This window comes from Nuphar pumila, chromosome 4 (assembly GCF_984573655.1).
Source record: "Nuphar pumila chromosome 4, dmNupPumi1.hap1.1, whole genome shotgun sequence".
Taxonomy (NCBI): Eukaryota; Viridiplantae; Streptophyta; class Magnoliopsida; order Nymphaeales; family Nymphaeaceae; genus Nuphar; species Nuphar pumila.
The window spans coordinates 16,979,942-16,986,609 of NC_143252.1; positions in this window are offsets into that span (position 1 = coordinate 16,979,942).

Genomic DNA, 6,668 nt, shown 5'->3' on the forward strand with positions numbered 1-6,668 from the left:
ATAAAACCAAATTAAAGTACTTGCTAATTGTTTATCCTGAGAATCATGAACTATTGCCCTACGCGACCTTCTTAAACTACGTAGTGAAAAGATCAACACCACCACGATGGGTAAGTAAATAAGTTCTTAATTAGGGTTCATTATACTTCTTAAAATACAAACAAAATCATTGAGGTTTTAACATTAGTAACATGCATAAAATCTAAGAAGTATATATAAATAACATTCAACATTATGAACATTTAACATGATTGAATAAACATGTATATCATGACAAAAATCAATTAAGAATAATATGGTTGCAATAAACATGTATATTAAATATGTAACAATGTTATAACACGTAACATTTAAATGGAGAAATATTTAACAAAATGATCAATATCAAAAAATCAACATAAGTCTTGACTTGTGCAAATGCATACCTAAACACTAGGTGATAATTTGAAATTCAACTAATGAACCCGACATTTTGGATCCATATTCTGGAACAAAGTTGTGTTTCCAGAGACTATCATTAAGTCCAATGCCCTCACACTTGTGTTTGCAGTAATCTCACCATTATTGAACATTCTTTTAATATAGCATTACACAATTTGATTATCATGCAGGGAGATTAATCACTAATAGTCTTTATATACTCAGAAATGTTGTCTAGCATTTCCACGATTTGAACATCACCACGGACTTTGTGCTTTCCTTTAGTTGAAAGTCGGTTTGTAGCATGTTGAAAATTGCTAGCTTGTGGGCTATTTATGGGTGTCTCATCACCTAAAACTTTTGTTGATAAGTTCAATTCCTCCAGATCGAGATCGACGGGAGATGGTGGTGGTGGTTATACTTCTGATTGAATAGACCTATAATTGCCTATAGCAATTGATTCATCATAAATTTCTACAGCCTGTTTAAAACATCACCATTTTTGGGGTTTTTTATAATTCTTTCATGTTGGTTTTTCCCTAACACACTCGATCCATATTTTTGTATCTGCCAAAGGCATCCCCAGTTTAGCATCCCATCCAAAGCCTGATGTGTTTAAGATTTTGTTTATTACTGTCAAGTTGGGTCTGGCACACTTCCACTTGTTCTTTACTTTTTCTAAGGTAAATTTGACCCCAACCTTCTCCTTCATCTGACTTTTAACCACCTTCATGGCCTTCTCTTTCAATTCCCCATAGCATTTCATTGTAGGTATTCTAGATTGCTCTATCATGCAGACAAATAAGAAGTCCATCTGGGGTGTACTCCATTGCATTTTCTCAATTTGAGCACTTCTTGTACCTCACCCATTACATCTACCATTCTAGATTCTAATAAACATGCAAAAAAAGGATATATTACATGCTAAGAAAAAAAATCTTAAATAAAAAGATTCAGTAAAGGATATATATGCAAATGATATATATATATTCTTCCAGTTTGTAGTGATGAATCTCCCATAATATGCAAATGATATAAATAATTCAATATAATTTAATTAGCAAGGAAGAGATTTGCCATAATATGCATTTGTCATGCAACAAAGATTATAGTATGCAAAATGCATGGTTGATAGACATCATTAGAGATCATGTAAAATGATGAGAGCACGGAAATTTCAAAAATCTCTCATGGGAATGAAACCTAGTCAATACAGAAACATAGAGATTTGCCTGTTTCAAGTGACATACAGGTAGACCTGCTAGATTACAGGATATAAACTAAACAACAGGTACATTTGCCTGATACGCAATGGTAGTGTATAGTCTGATGTACTTTCATGTGAAGGTTGCTATAAGCAAAGGATGGAACTACAATGCAAGTTCATTTAAAACAAATAGATGTATATCCTCACATGAATAATAAGAAATGCTAAAATCTGGTTATACAAACGAACGAGAGTCTACATCATTATGTTTAACATGATACGAATACCGATACTAATTCCAGTTTTTTTTCAACCCAAATCATGCTTAAAAGAGTCTACACCATCATGTTTAACCTGATACGGATACTGATACTAATTCCAAATATTTAACCAACACAAAGAAGTCCATCATGCAACTTCTTTAGTATAAACGACAAATCATACACTAGACCAGTCAAGATTGACAAAACTGATTCACTTATTCACTACATCCTTAAAAAATATAGACATGAAAATAAACTCTATCCAAAATCATCAATATTCAAAAAAACACAACATCATTCAAATAACTCAGGCAACTTTAGAAAACCCACATTAAGATGAAACTTTGATATAGAAGATCAACTTACATTGGACCAATAAGAAACATAAAAAGCCGAAAGGCAATCAAAATATCAATGCAAATGTGCTAAAACCCATTACTTTAGTTGCAAAATTGCCTCTCAACATCGAGAAATTCTGAAGATGCATCCTCAATTCCCCACAAGTTTCAATCTTCCACGATGATACAACAACAACAACAACTATGCCTTCATCCCAAAACAATTAGGGTCGGCGATATGAACCAAAAAAGAAAATCATTTTGGGTCTTCCACATGAATCCTTCTCCTCCAATCATTTCTATCTAATGCCATGTCCTCGGTGAGGTTCAAAACATTCATATCCTTTCCTATCATCTCCATCCAAGTCTTCTTAGGCCTACCCCGATGTCTTTTAACTAATATATTTTCCCATTTCTCCATCCTTCTAACTGGAGCATCATTAGGCCTTCGCCGAATATGTCCAAACCACCGTAAATGATTCTCTCTCATCTTATTTTCAATGGATGCAATGCCTACCTTCTTATGTATCCTCGTTTTGAATCTTATCTTTAATTGTATTTCCACACATCCATCTAAGCATACACATCTCAGCTACACTCATTTTTTGAATATGATGTCTCTTGGCAACCCAACATTCCATACCATATAGTAAAGCGGGCCTAATTTCATCCTATAAAACTTTTCTTTTAACCGCAATGGCATTCTACGATCGCACAACACTCTAGTTGCACTTTTCCATTTCATCCACCCAATCTTTAACTTATGATTTACATCTCCATCAATTTCTTCATACTTTTGAATGATAGATCCCAAATATTTGAAACAGTCATCCACCGGTATTTCTTGCTCACCAAGCTTCACTACACTCCCATCACTACTTCATTGCTTACTAAACCGACATTCCATATATTATGCCTTACTCTTACTCAACTTAAAACCCCTTGCTTTCAATGTTTGTCTCCATAATTCTAACTTAGCATTAACCCCAGCTCTAGACTCATCAATCAGAACAATATCATCAGTAAACAACATACACCATGGCACATTTTCTTGAATTGATCTCGTAAGCTCATCCATCACTATAGCAAATAAGAAAGGGCTTAATGCAGATCCTTGATATAACCCAACCGTTATAGAAAAATTGGTTGTCACCCCTCCACAAGTGCAAACATTGGTTACTACTCCTTCGTACATATCTTTAATTATACTAATGTACTTGAGAGAAACACATTTCTTCATCATTGTCCACCAGAGAACATCCCTAGGTACTCTATCATATGCCTTCTCCAAATCAATAAAAACCATATGCAAATCTTTGTTCCTTTCTATATCTCTCAATAAATTGTCTAAGAAGATGTATAACTTCCATAGTTGATCTTTTAGGCATAAAACCAAATTGATTCTCCGATATCATGACAACCTTTTTCAACTTATACTCAATTACCCTCTCCCAAAGTTTCATAGTATGACTCATGAGTTTTATACCACGATAGTTTGTGCAATCTTGTATATCACCCTTATTCTTATATAGAGGCACCAAAGTACTATTTCTCCACTTATTAGGCATATTATTTGTCCATCAAATCTTGTTAAAAAGATTTGTCAAATATTCTAAACCTTTCTCACCTAAATATTTCCAAGCCTCGATAGGTATACTATCTAGGCTAACTGCCTTTGTTGATTTCATTTTCTTCAAAGCCTCTGCAAATTTTTTATTTTGAATCTTGCGCATGAAGTCACGATTCATCTCATAAAAAGGAATGGACAAGTTTCCAAGATCCTGAGCATGACTTCCATTAAATAGCTTATCAAAATAATCTTTCCATATCTCCTTAATCTCCTCATCTTTGACTAAAACCCTTTGTGTTTCATCTTTGATACATCTAATCATACCCAGATCTCTCAATTTCTTATCTCTTATCTTTGCAAGCCTGTAAATATCCTTCTCGCCCTCTTTGATATCCAACTTGTTATAAACCTCCTTATATACCTTATCTCTCGCATTTCGAACTACTTTTTTAGCTTCCTTCTTTGCTATCATATACTTCTCTAAATTCTCATTATCACGACTCTTAGATTTTTATAACACTCTCTTTTAATCTTAATAGCTAATTTGACATCCTCGTTCCACCATGATGTATCCTTACCTAGCTGTGCACTGTCTTTAGACTCACCCAATACCTCATTAGCCACCTTTCTCATGCCACTCGCTATCTTATTCCACATTGATTTTGAATCCTCCTCGAGACACCAATCAACTCCCATAACTACTTGCTCTACAAACATTTCTTGTTTAACTCCTTTCAGTGCCCACCACTTAATTTTAGGATCTATCCTATGTCTATCCCTTTTGCGACATTTTCTAATTCTAAGATCTAAAATTAAGACTCTATGTTGTGTAGCTTCACTTTCTCACGGTATAACCTTACAATCGATGCAACAACCCCTATCTCTCTTTCTAAGTAGAAAAAAATCTATCTGACTCGTATTAACCCCACTTTTAAATGTTACTAGGTGAGACTCCCTCTTCCTAAACCAAGTGTTTGCTAAGATCATATCATAGGACAAACCAAAATCTAAAATTCTTTCTCCTATACCATAGCCTCCATGGATACTCTCAAATCCATCCCTACTAATGCCTACATGTCCATTAAGGACACCACCGATGAAAATTTTTTCTCTATAAGATATCTCTTGTACTACTTTATCTAAATCTTCTTAAAATTGATGCTTAATGGAATCATCTAAACCTACTTGAGGTGCATAAACACTAATAATATTAATAATATCCGTACCTAATACTAATTTAATAAGTAAAATCCTATCACCCTTCTTACGGACCTCAACTACATTATCTATAAACTCACGACTAATAACAATCCCTACTCCATTCTTATTTCTATTTATTTCTGTATACCGAATCTTATATCTTCAAGGTTCTATCACTTTTGCTTTCTCACCTACCCATTTGGTCTCTTGTAGACATAAAATATTTATCTTTCTCCTACACATAACATCTACTAACTCTACCAACTTACCACTTAAAGACCCTATATTCCAAGTGGCTAACCTAATTTTATGGTCTTGAAGTATCTTCTTTACCCCCACCCTTCCAACAAAGTGAGGGAACCCTTGCCTATTTGACACCACACCCGGGCACCGGTGTGACGCGTCATTTTTGAGCGACGACCTAACAATCCTTGCCCATTTATCACTGCCTTCGGGCCTATAGAGTACAACGCGTCGCTCAGTAGGGAACGCCCCAACGAAATTCTCATATTGGTTCATATTCATAGGGTGCGACTAAGTTTTTATGATGGCTGTGACTGGCCTACCGCAACCCTCTTCCTTTATCCGGGCTTGGGACCGGCATTGTGTAACTAAACAGTTATACACATGAGGAGTTAATCTGGTAAACGCATGAAATAGTCACATTTAAGACGCAAAGTAGAATAAGAAATTCAGGGCACAATACCTAAAGCTACCCCAATTCCTTCTTCTACCGAGCATCCCTTAAAGAAAAAAAAAAGCCCAAAGTACTACTGTTAAAAGCACACAGAATTTTCTCTTTAATAAAACACTAAAAACAGATCTCAATAAGAATGAAACGATGTCATGTTTGTAGGGTCTGATTTATAGAATATAACAGTGAAACATTGAAAACTAGTTTGGTCATTTCCAGAATTTTTGGCTGGCACCGATTTATCTCATGGTTGTCAAAAGTTCAGGTGTTTGGCTGACATATTGTCAATTGGCCTAGTGTTGCCAAGTTCTTGTTTAAAAATTAAAAGTGCAAAACTACTCTATTGTGTAAGGCATGAAATGGTTATCTTATATGAAGATGTACCCTAACAGTGAAAAACATGGAGGTTCCATGTTTCCAACCATTCCATGAGTTCTGAATTAATACACATATACAGGCTACTTTTATAATTATATTTGTGCGCATACACCGACACCTACCTTTTGATGATAAGGAGAAAAGTTAAAATGAAAATGTTTGCTCGAGTCATTTCATGCATGCTAATTTTATGAAGGACCATGCTTTCCTTTATGAAGAATGTCATCCATTGTGTATGTGTAGGCTTGTAATTTTGTATATCAAGATTGCCTTATAGATAATTAGATATGCATTACTACTTGTTCTAGTGCTTGAAAAACTAGCTTGTTGTTTGTTTAGAAGTTAAAGCTTTAGATTTCTTATGTCTTATTGATTGTTGCTTCATCAATAAAGTTATTTAAAAATCTTTTAAAATTTCTTAAAAATATATTTTTGAGGCATGCGCTTTACTCCTCAAGGCTTAGGCTTCATGTTTTGGTGAAGTGCCTTGCTATGGCTAACGCTTTTCATAACATTGGTATTATGGTGAAGGATCTGCACAAGAGAAAAATTCCCCACCAACCTCTCTCTTTCTCTCTATGCGACCTGAAAATGAATT